The sequence below is a fragment of the Heptranchias perlo genome, unplaced genomic scaffold (assembly GCF_035084215.1).
Source record: "Heptranchias perlo isolate sHepPer1 unplaced genomic scaffold, sHepPer1.hap1 HAP1_SCAFFOLD_70, whole genome shotgun sequence".
In the NCBI taxonomy this organism is placed as follows: Eukaryota; Metazoa; Chordata; class Chondrichthyes; order Hexanchiformes; family Hexanchidae; genus Heptranchias; species Heptranchias perlo.
The window spans coordinates 3068935-3083469 of NW_027139729.1; the positions used below are offsets into that span (position 1 = coordinate 3068935).

A 14535-nucleotide genomic window follows, 5' to 3' on the forward strand; every position below is an offset into this window, starting at 1 on the left:
AGCGTGTCCCTCTCTCTCCGCTTCAAATTCGCTTCCTTTGGCTCACGGCCTCATTCACGCATCCAGCTGACTGCAGCCCTTTAAAGCTCCTCTGGAGTCATCCTTTGTTTATTTACTTGACCCATTACCACCCACCTTGCCTTGCACCTTCATCCCTATTTTTGCTTTATCACTCCTGCCCTCCACCCTATCACAGACCTTCCCTTTTGTTCTTTCCCTCCCCGCCCCCTCTTTCCCTGCCTCTCTCCTTGCTTAAAAACTGTTAATTCTTTCACTTCTTCAAGTTCTGACAAAACCTTAACACTAATCTGAAACGTTAACTGTTTCATTCTCCGCGTGCTGCTGCCCGACTTGCTGAGGATTTCCAGCATTTTCTCTTTATGTTTCACATTTCCAGCATCCGCAGTATTTTGCTTTTGATTGGTAAACCTCGCCCTTTGACACACCACCACAGAAATATCGGTAAGAGGGTTTTACAATGGCGATAATCTTACCCAAAATGCCCCGCGCGGTAGAATACGTTCTACCTGAATTCGAAGGGGATCAGCGCGCAGGCGCGGGAAGGGCCCATGGCCAGAGCATGCGCGGTTCTGGTCCGAGACACTGAGCGGGGCCGAGCGGAGTCTCAGCAACACCGAGTGCGGCTCAGAACCCGAATCAGAGCCGGGGGGCCCGGCGGACGGGCGGCCCGTGTGCCCTTAGCACCATTAAACCCCTCACCCAGCGCCTCCCTCGTCCCACCCGCCGCTTCCCGGTTTCTTCTCCTGTTTCCACCGAGTCCGACTCGCGACAAACTGCAGGACCGAAGCGCTCCCAGAATGCAGGGCGGGCCTGGGGAGCATGCGCAGTCTGATTACGAAATCAGCGCCTTGGAGAGATAGACGGGTTTCTGGGGCGCGGGGGATTGTGGGGCCTCCGGCCGCCATTAGTCGCCTGGAGTCGGTCAGTGTTTTTTTGCCGGCGTCGCGCACAGAAGCGTTTCTGGAAATACGGACTGAGGAATTGAGGGTCGGTTTGCTAAACAGACATTGACCGTACAATGTGGAACAGTGTTTCACAAACATTTTTCCTCGTGACCCAGTGGAAGGAAAACACTTCCCCCAGGGATCCAAAACAATAATATCTTCCGGCTGGAGTATTCATCAAATCCCAATAAAGGTCAGTCCATGCTCTTCACTTCATTTCAAGTAATAACTAAAATTAGACATCGACGTTACTTGAAAAACATTTGAAATATTGTGTCAATACAGTAAATAAAAGTTCAGGTTGAGTTTCACTTACTTAATGTGACGGATGTGTCTGCCTGTTGTTCATGATCTCGTTCCAATCTGGATCACAAGATGAAAGCGCTCCACGCATATCAGGCAGGGTTGAGTCGGTTTCTTTCTCTTGTTTTTAACCTTCTCAAAGTCGAAAATCCCAGTTCGCAGATGTAGGTTTTTGTGAACGGCAGGAACAACAGAACACTAATCTTACTTACAGTGGATAATCTTTGAAAGCACTGATCCAAAAATAAGACAAACTGAATGACTTGAGGCGTGTTTTCAGTGCGCTGTCACAGGTGAGTCGCATCAGCCCGTTTTCTTGATCAGGCATCAAATTTAGCTTCATTATAGATTCAGGATTTTCGAAAGCAAAAGGATCTTTCACCCAACGCTTTTCCATCGAATTTTCAAATCCCTCTGCAGGGAAGTCGTGACTAAAATGGTCAGACAGAGCAGCGAAATGTAACTGTATGACACAGTTCATTTCATTCCCTTTATCTTCGTCGATACAGTTCTCTCCACCCCAGAGGGTTGTGGATGTTCAGTCGTTTAGTGTATTCAAGATTGAGTTTGATAGATTTTTGGACAAGACAATCAAGGGATATGGGGATCGGGCAGTTAAGAGCAGATGATCCATTGAATGGCGGAGCAGGCTCGAGGGGCCGTAAGGCCTACTCCTGCTCATATTCCTTATGTTCTTATCCTGCCAGAGGTGCGGTGCCCAGAACTGAACACAATACTCTAAATAAGCTCTAACCAGAGCTCTGAATAACTGTGACATAACTGCCACTCATTTTTATTTCCTGTCCCTTGAAATAAACATCAAAATACCATTACCATTTTAACTTATTTTTGCACCTTTTAGTGAATTCTGTACTTGGTCTCATTAACCCCTCTGCTCATCCACAGTTCCTAGTTTCTTGCCCTTTAGAAAATACTCTGACCTATCTTTTTATGGTCCAAAGTGGATGACCTCACACTTCCCCACGTTGAACTCCATCTGCCACAGTTTTGCCCACTCACTGAATCTATCAATGTCCCTTTGCAACTTTCTGCTCCCATCTATAATGTTTACGGTGCTACCTAACTTAGTGTCATCAGCACACTTGGATATAAGGCTCTCTACATAAGAATATAAGAAATAGGAGCAGGAGTAGGCCATACGATACGCGAGCCTGCTCCGCCATTCAATCAGATCATGGCTGATCTTCGACCTCAACTCCACTTTCTCGCCCCATCCCCATATACCTTGATGCCATTAGCGTCCAAAAATCTATCGATCTCAGCTTTCAATATATTCAACGACTGAGCATCCACAGCCCTCTGGGGGAAGAATTCCAAAGATTCACAACCCTTTGAGTGAAGAATTTTATCCTCATGTCGATGCTAAATGGCCTACCACTGATCTTGATACTCTGACCTCAAGTTCTTGACTCTCCAGCCAGGGGAATCAGCCTCTCCGCATCTACCCTGTCGAGCCGTCTAAAAAATTGACACGTTTCAATGCGATCATCTCTCATTCTTCTAAACTCCAGCGAATATCGGCCAATTTTACACAATATCTCCTCATTGTACAATTGCAGCAAGTCCTTATTACTCTTATATTGCAACACCGTTGCAATAAAAGCTCACATATCAGTTGCCTTCCTCACTCTCGTTAGACCCTTGGTAGCTCACTATTTCCAGTATATTTGTAATCTATTCCTTCTATAGGAAAAATAAATTAACGTTGTAAACATTTTGCTGTAATTATACCAGTTTATGTTTTGGAAACAATATCCAGCTGAACTGCAACAAATTCGATGGCAAACTTAATGATGGAAATAATTTAATAAGAATACTGAAATGCGATGGCCGGGAATCGAACCCGGGTTAACTGCTTGGAAGGCAGCTATGCTCACCACTATACCACCATCGCTGACAATCAGGGATGATCAAATTGCTCTCAAACATCAGACCCTGAACAGACACTGCAGGCTGTTGGATTTTGTTCTTCATTTCAACTGGTTTCTGACGGATCCTTTCTCGCTCTGTTGCAGTTCCCGTTTCCGCCCAGTAGATGACGCCAACCCCCAATCAATGGAAATTACACAACAGCCAGTAATTCTTCACCTGATATCGGACTGAAGAGACAGTCGATACCTGCAATACTTGACCGGCTGGAAATACATTTTGCCGCAGCTCACATCAGCCATTGAGTAAAGTTAGATAATTACATTAACTCATTACAGAGACCTGAATACCAGCTGGGCACGAATGGCAGTTTAATATTCAAGTCTATAAGATCTTTGGAATGGACAGGGAAAGAGGGAAAGGAGCAGGAGCAGCAATATTACTAAAGGACAATATTACAGCAGTTCAAAAATAGAATATCAGTGAGGGTGAGCGGGCAGTGTAAACACTCTGAAAGACCCAAGGAGAGCAAGGTTCATGTAGTCGATGCAGTATATTTGGATTTTCCGAAGGCCTTCGATAAGGTACCGCGTTGGAGACTCAGGGCTAAGTTCAGAGCACGTGGAGTCAGGGGACAGGCGGTAGAATGGTTTGCAAGCTGGCAACAAAACAGAAAACAGAGAATAGAGGTTAAGGGTAGTTACTCAGATTGGCAAAAGGTGGGAAGTGGAGTTCCACAGGGATCGGTGTTGGGACAACTGTTGTTCACAATTTACATTAACAATTCGGGATTCGAGAATCGGAAGTACAATTTCAAAGTTTAAGGACGACAAATAATTGGGGGGTGTAGTTAGTACAAAGGAAGAATGCATCAAAATGCAAGAGGTCATTAATAAAGTTGCAGAATGAAGAATAAGGAGGTCACATACTGCCTGGATAATAAGAGTCTAAACGGGATAGAGAAGCAAATGGATCTCATGGTACATATATACAAATTACTCAAAGTAGCGACACAAGTTAATGAGGTCATAAAAAGGCAAATCAAACACTAGGATTCATTTCCAGAGGGATAGAATTGAAAAGCAAAGAAGTTATGTTAAACGTGTATGGGACCTTGGTTTGACCACACTTGGAGTATTGTGCACAGTTCTGGTCTCCATATAAAAGAAAGGACTTAGAAGGTGCAAAAAAGATTCTCATGACACGAGAAATGAGAGGATATTCTTATTAGGAAATGCTGAACAGACTGGGGGTGTTTTCACTGGAAAAGAGAAGGCTGAGGGGTGACCTGATAGAGGTCTTACGTTAGGGTTTCATAGGGTAGACATAGAGAAAATGTTTCCACTTGTGGCGAGTCCAAAACTAGAGGCAATAAATATAAAATAGTCCCTAATAAATCCAATGGGAAATTCAGGAGAAACAGCTTTTCCCAAAGAGTGGTTAGAATGTGGAAAATGCTCCCACAAGGAGTAGTTCAGACAAATAGCTCAGGTGCATTTAAGGGGAAGCTAGAGAAACACATGAGGAAGGAAGGAATCGAAGGGTATTCTGATAGGGTTAGATGAAGTAGGGAGGGAGGAGGCTCGTGTGTAGCATAAACACCGGCACAGACCAGTTGGGCCGAATGGCCTGTTTCTGTGCCGTAGTTTCGATGCACCTAGATGTAAAGGCTCTTTTCAGAGCCACCCACTGTATGTGTAAAAGGGCTGGTTTCTGTCTGAAGGGAGACGCTGATATCATGCTACCAGTGTGGCTTCGAGCTGCTTTCTTCTCGTTGTAGGCGAGATGAGGTATTAATGGGATTGGACTCTGTGGGGAAAGGCAACCGTTTAGAGCCTTCCCGCCATTGTACACCGAGGGGCTGCAATCAGGGAAAAACCCCCTCGGGCAGAATGTAAAATTCTAATTGATGTCATGTAACTGTAATGAATCTGTAATGAACCTGTAAAGTATCTGTAACGTACCTGTTATCAGTAATCTGTATTGAGTGCAATGCAATGAGGCACCCTAGAGTGTCATGAACTGTAATTATGTCCAATGTGTTCATTGAACTGCACTTGACGTAACCTGAAAATTGCATAATCTGTATTGTGTACGTTTGGAATGTGATATGACAACTGTATTGTATGTATTGCTGCAAATTTTATGAATAAAGTATATTTTTTGAAAAAAAAATAATGGGATTGGAGTCGGGGCACCGACCACAGTCCGGTACTTTAAACGGTGACTTATGGACCCCAGTCCACACATCACCAGATTTCTTGTATTTATTTAAACTACTTGCCATGCTGGGCTCGTAAAGCATCACCAGAACTGCTCGACTGACCTTTCTACATCTGTGGGATACAGCGCTTCGCTCCCTTTCTGTTCTATTTTGTTGGATTATTTACATAACGCATCAAACTCACTGGGGAATCACTGAAATGTAACTCTGTACAGAAACAAATAACAGTGAATTGTCTGGTGCCCAGGAGATCAGAAACATTACTCGCCTTTCGTCCTCTTAACAAGTAAACCGTGTTTAGAGTCCACCCACCCGCTTTGATTCCATATGGGGGATTAAACAGAGACAGCGGGAGGGGCCACAATGACGGACAGAGCAGATGGCGGACTCTGATCTTCCATCTCCGCCTCCAGTTCTCTCCGACCTACGATTTCTAACGATAATAGATCCGAAACACAACGCTCCGCACAAACCCTTACAAACTCGGGCTTCATATTCAAGGATTCCAAAAAACCCGGAGCTTTTAATTAAGCCACGTTACAATGAAAAGTCAGTAATATTCCTGCCTGAATACAATCCATTCAATAACAATCAACTTGGCTCCTCCATTTCAGTCTGTTTCCCTGTTCTAACTCCCCACATCCCCACCCAGACGGGTTCAGCACTTTACAAACACTTGACAAACATTTGGAGAGTCTCATGTGTTGCGGTTTGAGTTATGACGCGGAGTTTCTCCGCCAGTGTTACCGTCTCACAGAGACTCTCACCCTGAATCTGTAAAAAGATTATGACCACGAACTGGGACTGGAGCCGAACACATCCCCAGTTACAGTGAGGCCCGGCCCGGACATCTCATTCTCTTTGTTTCATATCAGACAGTATCCCACCTTCATGTCCGTAATAGAGAGAGACACTGTCAGACTTACACTTTCTATCAGTGTGTTCATATCACGCTCAATAGCAGTATCCAACCTTGATATACAGCACCAGAGACAGAGGGGCGAGAGAGGGCGACAGACACCGTGAGAGAGAGCTGAGAGGCACAGTGCCACAGCATCGGTTGCAGTCTAACCTGTAAAGTTTCATTTTATCCAGAAAGATCCCATTGGAGAGACAGACGATGCAATCTCATCTCTCACTCACATTGTACCAGAGACAGACACATTATTAATCCTACACTCAGTGACAGTGCAGAGAGTGACAGAAAGAATGGGCCACATTTAACCGTCTCTTACCTGTTGTACTATATTCGGTTTTGCAGCTCAGGGCCGTTCGGTATTACACTCAGTAATCGAGAGTTTCACTCTGATTAAATTAATCTGCGACTGTTGCTGTCAGATAATAATCCCAGCAAATACACGGACTCACTCTTTCCTCCAATGCTTCTGCCGGATTGGTTTGAGAAATCCCCCCTCCAGATACTTCCTCAAGCGTCTGTTTTATCAGTAAAGAGTCCAAGAATGAACAGAACCCATTGGTTCATTTTAGAGCCGCACACTTAATCTCTGAAAGACTCTTTACCATCAAAAGATACCGAGAGAAACAGCAGGGATGGAAACATCTAGTTTAATAGTTAGAGATTGTAAAGTCAGTCTGGATTCCAGCGTTAGGCACTGGTGGAATCCCATCTGTTTTCCATTCTGGTGCCTGTTCCTGCACTGCCTGTGGACCCCATTCCCTCTGACCTTTCCCCCAGACCCAATTCCTTTGCTCAGACTCGGAAAAATTCCAATTGGGGAAAGTTTCCATCGATTTTTGTATTGGGAATTAAACCAGATATCTGCGCATGCGTGACTCAGCCTCGCCCCCAGCGCTGGTTGTTGGTGAGCAGAAGAGCGCATGCGCGCTGCCCTCCCCCAGCTCGGCCTGTGGGCGCCATTCCCTCAGTGAGCGGAAGAAGATGGTTTAAAACAGCCGGGAATGGAGAGATCACGGCCCCCGGGGGAAGGGAGCAAAGAGCAGCCTCGTTACAGCAGCTCATCGCTTCGGGACCGTGTCCGCAGATGGGCTCAGAGATCGGCATTGAGTCCGGGGGAAGGTCAGGGGGAGTCCGGGGGCTGTTTGTAAGAGGCGGAGTGGATCAGGAACTGGTCCCGGAACATGGAGTGAGCGGGGGAAGGGAGAGGTCATTCTCGGGCTGTGTGTGTCCAGGGTGTGTCCAGGGTAAGGGAGACAGAATGGGAAGAACCTGCTATTTAAAATCATTGCTGCTTTCTCTCCCCAAATCAGTGGTGAATGTTCCTGGTTTAGTTCCAGTCTCACCCTGTTACTGGACAGTGAACAGTCAGGATGTGGGGAGTTATACAAGCAGTATCTGTTGCAGGCATCAAGTGAGAAGTGTGAAGGACACATTTTCAACAGCGGTTGTTTGGTTTCGGGTGAACGGTTAGTCCCATGGGAGAGGAGTTGAGAAACCTGACCTGTAGAAAGGTCCCTGCCCCATCGCGTAGTCCCATTCACTGATCAGTGCAGGGGTTGGGTTGTGTCTGGATGTCACTAAATTGTTTTAAAATCGTCCAGCACACCTGGTGTGCAGAAGCTGAGTGCTGCAGTACTGCAGTGGAGTCAGACATTGACACTGTTTCTATCACTGGTTTTCATTTGTGGATATTCAAAATGATCATTAACAGAGATATCAAACTGATCACTTTTGTATTTTCTACCTCACCTGTTCCTGAGTAACAAGAGATAATTTTCTTTCTACAGGCAAATCCTTGAAGGATCCAGAATAAATGTGATGTTTCCTCCACCCGATGCACTGGAAACAGTGCAGCCAGCTCCTTCTCACACACAGTAAGTCCATCATCACTCACAGAGCACAGAGACACAGACAGGTCATCAGTTCCACAGTCTCAGACAGCAGAAGTAGTCAGTCCCACACTGATCTTAAATTCCAGAGACACATTTTCAATCCAACAGAGCAGGTGAAGTCGATACTGTTCCATTTCTCCCAAACTCAGTCCCGCTGACAGGGAAATACAAAAATCCCAGTCAAAATCACACTCTCAGATTGAAAGGCACTGTGTCAATCTCACAATAGGGCAACATTAAATACCAGATAGAAATTACACATGGTACCCGATTGAAAGGCACAGAATGAATCCCAATAATGTAGCCTGAGATTCCAATTGAATACCACCCCACAACTCACACATGTGAGTGTAATACATGCAGCATCCATTCGAATAGTGTCATGAGATACAAACTGCAGACAAGTCCAAAACTCATGTAGAGTATCAGACTGAGAAATGCTGAGACAGTGTAACCTGAGAAACAAATTAGAAACCAGTTTATAATACACTCATAGTATGAGATGTAAAGATACAGTATCAATTCTATTAGTGCACACTGAGATACACATTACATACCAGTCCAAAAATCTCTCTCAATATTAGACTGAAAGACACAGTATCGATTACAATAGAACAGACTGAGCTACACATTATACACCAATTCAAAAATCACTATATCAGTTTGTAATATATGTTATCATTCACAATAGTACACAAAAAAATTGATTTAATAGTAGTCCAAAAAGCACACAAATTATCTGATTAAAAACCTCCAGCACGAAATCCTAAAGTTTATCCATATTTATCAATAAAATGAGAAAAACTATTTAAACATGAAGATATTAAAGCTACAGTATTGAACACCGTAATGTAATGTGAGAAAATAATTACAGACAGATACAGAATAAATCTCGCACTCATGTATGGTACCACAGTTGACAGAGAATGAATCCCCCACTCTCATAATGTACCAGAAACTGGCAGATAAAGTATGAATCCCACACTCACACAGCATCAGAGACTGCATATATCGAATGAATCGCAAACTCAAACACACTACTGACAAGATACACAATGAATCCCACACAGTATCACGGACTGAGAGATACAAAATGAATCTCTCAGTCACCTACATTAGTGCAGGCTGAGTTACAAATTAGGGACCAGTCCACAAATCTCAGTGTCAGATTGAACGATACAGTACCAATTCCATTAGTGCAGACTGAGCTACATATTAAACACCAATACAAAAGACCAATACAGATTCAGACTGAAATATACAGTATTCCATTGATGCAGACTGAGCTGCACATTGTATATAAGTTCAAAAATGTCACCATATCAGTTTGGAAGATACACTAAATCACAATTGTGTTCACATTGATGCAGATTTAATCATAGCCAAAAAGTGCAGTGATTCTCTGATTATAACCTACAGCATCACATTTTAAAGTATATAATTATCTACCACTTAAACACTGGGAAAAATTAGTTATACATTTATGTATTAAAGATACAGGTTTGAACGCCATGCTGTAAACTGAGATACAAATTAGATACAGATAAAGAATGAATCTCATACTCAGATCCAGTGCCAGAGACTGACATACAGAATGAATCCCTCACTCACACAATGTACCACTGACTGACAGATACAGAACGAATCCCACACTCACACACTGTAGCACAGACTGACAGATACAGTATATATATCACTCATATACAGTATCAGAGATTGATGGAAATGGAATGAATGTCTCACTCACATACAGCACCAGACACTGACAGATATGGAATTAATCCCAAATTCACACACGGTGCCAGAGACTGACAGGAACAGAATGAACCTCATTCAGATACAGTACAAGGGACTGACATATATAGAATGAATCCCACACTCACACAAAGTACCACAGGCTGACAGAATCAGAATGAATCACTAAGTCAAATCACTGCAGACTGAGTTACACATAACATGCCAGTCCAAAAATCTTAGTGTCAGATTGAAAGATAATGTATCAATTTCATTAGTGCAGACTGAGCCAAACATTATATAGCAGTCCAACACTGTCAGACCTTATCAGACTCAAAGATACAACATCAATTCCATTAGCATGTACTGAGCCACATGTTACACACCAGTCCAAAAATCTCATACAGTAACAGACTGATAGATACATTATCAATTCTATTAGTGCAGGCTGAGCTATATATTACATTCCAGTCCAAAAATCTCACAGTGTCAGACTGAGATACAGAATTAATTCCATTATTATAGACTGAGCTACACATTATATACCAGTGAAATAATTTCACCATGGACAGATTGAAAGGTACATTATCATTCACAACAGAGTTCAGAGATGAAGATGTAATACTACTCCAAAACTCACACACATTGTTTGATTAAAGAAAATCCAAAAGTGTATCAATATTTACAAATTAAACACTTGATAAAAAACTGCATAGCCTTTAAAGTATTAAAGATATAGTTTCATATACAATAATATAAACTGAAATAAGAATACAGAATGAATCCAGACTTGCACATTGTCTCATAGGCTGAATTATAGAATGAAACCCAGACTGAGATAAATTAGCTGAGACTGACAGATACAGAATGTATCCTAAACTCATATACAGTATCAGAGACTGACAGATACAGAATGAACCCCACATTTGCATGCAGCACCAGAGACAGACAGAAACAGAATGAATCCCACACTCACATACAGTACCAGAGACAGACAGATACAGAATAAACCCCATACTCATGTACAGTACCAGATACAGACAGGTAAAGAATAAACCCCACACTTATATACAGCACCAGAGACAGACAGAAGCAGAATAAACCTGACATTCGCATACAGTACCCGTTACAGACCGATACAGAATAAACCCCACACACGTACAGTACCACAGACTGACAGGCACAGAATGAATCCCACAATCACACACAGTACCAGAGACTGACAGATACAGAATAACCCTCATTCATATACAGTACCAGAAACAGACAAATAAAGAATAAACCCCACACTCATTTGCAGTACCAGAGACAGACAGATACAGAATGAATCCCAAATTCACATACAGTACCAGAGACTGACAGATACAGAATGAATCCCAAATTCACACAAGGTACCAGAGACTGACATATACTGAATAAACCCCACATTCACATACAGCACCAGAGACTGACAGAGACAGACAGATACAGAATGAATCCCAAATTCATACACAGTACCAGAGACTGACATATACTGAATAGACCCCACATTCAAACAGTACCAGAGACAGAGAGACACAGAACAAAAAACACACTCATTTCCAGTATCAGAGACAGACAGATACTGAAAAACTCCAAACTCATGTACAGTGAGACTGACAGACACAGAATAAACCCCACACAGGTACAGTACCACAGACTGACAGGCACAGAATGAATCCCACACTCACACAGTACCAGAGACTGACAGATGCAGAATAAACCCCACACTCATGTACAGTATCTGAGACTGACAGAAACAGAATAAACCCCACACTCACACACAGCACCAGAGACTGATAGGCACAGAATGAATCCCACACTCACACACAGTACCAGAGACTGACAGATACAGAATAAACCCCACACTCATATGCAGCACCAGAGACTGACAGATGGAGAATAAACCCCACACTCACACACAGCACCAGAGACTGACAGATACAGTATATACCCCCCACTCATATGCAGCACCAGAGACTGACAGATAGAGAATAAACCCCACACTCATATGCAGCACCAGAGACAAACAGATACAGTATATACCCCCCACTCATATGCAGCACCAGAGACTGACAGATACAGAATAAACCCCACACTCATATACAGTACCAGAGACTGACAGATACGGAATGTGTGAATTTGGGATTCACAGTATCGGAGACAGACAGATACAGAATAAACCCCAAACACATCTACAGTATCAGAGACACACAATTACAGAATAAACCCCACACTGACACACAGTTCCAAAGACTGACAGATACAGAATGTGTGAATTTGGGATTCACAGTATCAGAGACAGACAGATACAGAATAAACCCCAAACACATCTACAGTATCAGAGACACACAATTACAGAATAAACCCCACACTGACACACAGTTCCAGAGACTGACAGATACAGAATAAACCTCACACTCATGTACAGTATCAGAGACTGACTTATACAGAATGAATCTTATACTCACACACAGTACCAGAGACTGACAGATACAGAATAAAGCCCAACCTCATATACTGTACCAGAGACAGATAAATACAAAATAAACAACAAACACATCGACAGTATCGGAGATAGATGGATGCAGAATAAATCCCACACTGACACACAGTACCAGAGACAGACATAGACAGAATAAACCCCACACTCACACACAGTACCAGAGACAGACAGATACAGAATGAAAGCTGCACTCACACACAGTACCAGAGACAGACAGATACAGAATAAAACCTACACTCACACACAGTACCAGAGACTGACAGATACAGAATATACCCCACACTCATATACAGTACCAGAGACTGACAGATACGGAATGTGTGAATTTGGGATTCACAGTATCGGAGACAGACAGATACAGAATAAACCCCAAACACATCTACAGTATCAGAGACACACAATTACAGAATAAACCCCACACTGACACACAGTTCCAGAGACTGACAGATACAGAATAAACCTCACACTCATGTACAGTATCAGAGACTGACTTATACAGAATGAATCTTATACTCACACACAGTACCAGAGACTGACAGATACAGAATAAAGCCCAACCTCATATACTGTACCAGAGACAGATAAATACAAAATAAACAACAAACACATCGACAGTATCGGAGATAGATGGATGCAGAATAAATCCCACACTGACACACAGTACCAGAGACAGACATAGACAGAATAAACCCCACACTCATATACAGTACCAGAGACTGATAAATACAGAATAAACCCCACACTCACACACAGTACCAGAGACAGACAGATACAGAATGAAAGCTGCACTCACACACAGTACCAGAGACAGACAGATACAGAATAAAACCTACACTCACACACAGTACCAGAGACTGACAGATACAGAATAAACCCCACACTCACACACAGTACCAGAGACAGACAGATACAGAATGAATCCAACACTCACACACAGTACCAGAGACAGACAGGCACAGAATAAACCCCACACTCACACACAGTACCAGAGACAGACAGGCACAGAATAAACCCCACACTCATACACAGTACCAGAGACTGAAAAATACAGAATAAACACCAAACTTTTGTACAGTATCAGAGACTGACAGATACAGAAGAAACCCCACAATCATGTAAAGTGCCAGGTAAAATTGTTTGGTTCGTGAGTGTCTGTAAATGAAGGAAACATGGTGTCTGGTAAGGGAGTGTCTATACATGAAGGAAAAACGGTGAAGGGTCAGGGAATATCTATCAATGAAAGAGAAATGGTGACAGGTCAGGGATTGTCCATGAATGAAGGTGAAATGGTTTCTGGTAAGGGAATATTATAAATGGGAGAAGACATGGTGACAGGTCAGGGAGTGTCTAAAAATGAAGGCGAAATGGTGACGGGTTACGGAGTGTCCATAAAGGAGGGAGAAATGGTGACAGGAGGCAGATTCTGTAAATGATGGAGAAATCGTGACTGGTCAGGGGGTGTCTGTAAATGGAGGAGGAATGTTGACTGGTCCGGGAGTGTCTGTAAATGAAGGAGAATTGTTGACAGGTCAGGTCGTGTCCATATCTGAAGGAGAAACAGTGATGGGTCAGGGAGCGTCTATTAATGAAGGGAAATGCTGACGGGTCAGGGAGAGTTTGTAAATGAAGGAGAAATGCTGAAGGGTCAGAGAGCGTCTATAAATGTAGGAGAAATTGTGTTTGATCAGAGAATGTCTGAAAATGAAGGCGAAATGGTGACTGGTCAGGGAGAGTCTGTAAATGAAGGAGGAATGGTGATTGGTCCGGGAGTGTCTGTAAATGAAGGCGAAATGGTGACTGGTCAGGGGGTGTCTGTAAATGAAGGAGAAATGGTGAGTGGTCAGGGGGTGTCTGTAAATGAAGGAGAAATGGTGACTGGTCAGGGGGTGTCTGTAAATGAAGGAGGAATGGTGATTGGTCAGGGAGAGTCTGTAAATGAAGGAGGAATGGTGATTGGTCCGGGAGCGTCTGTAAATGAAGGTGAAATGGTGACTGGTCAGGGGGTGTCTGTAAATGAAGGAGAAATGGTGAGTGGTCAGGGGGTGTCTGTAAATGAAGGAGAAATGGTGACTGGTCAGGGGGTG

At 43.2% G+C, this 14535-nt stretch overlaps 1 protein-coding gene, 1 long non-coding RNA gene and 1 other non-coding gene across 5 annotated transcripts in view; 1 reads left to right on the forward strand and 2 right to left on the reverse strand.

Moving 5' to 3' along the window:
- Nucleotides 1–14535, forward strand: part of LOC137318421 (uncharacterized) — a 201505-nt gene that overhangs the window by 184849 nt on the left and 2121 nt on the right. For 2 of the 3 annotated variants that reach the window (XR_010961883.1, XR_010961885.1), the window contains exon 2: nt 8089–8175. This is a non-coding gene — a long non-coding RNA (uncharacterized lncRNA). Of the gene's footprint in view, nt 1–7207; nt 7488–8088; nt 8176–14535 lie in introns of those variants that run through there. The other variant, XR_010961884.1, reaches the window with a different exon arrangement.
- The window catches only part of LOC137318380 (zinc finger protein 850-like), a 183829-nt gene that overhangs the window by 1658 nt on the left and 167636 nt on the right, over nt 1–14535 (reverse strand). The gene's annotated exons all lie outside the window — the stretch shown is intronic.
- On the reverse strand, nt 3112–3183 carry trnag-ucc (transfer RNA glycine (anticodon UCC)). Its single transcript has one exon. It is a non-coding gene; the product is annotated as a tRNA-Gly (tRNA).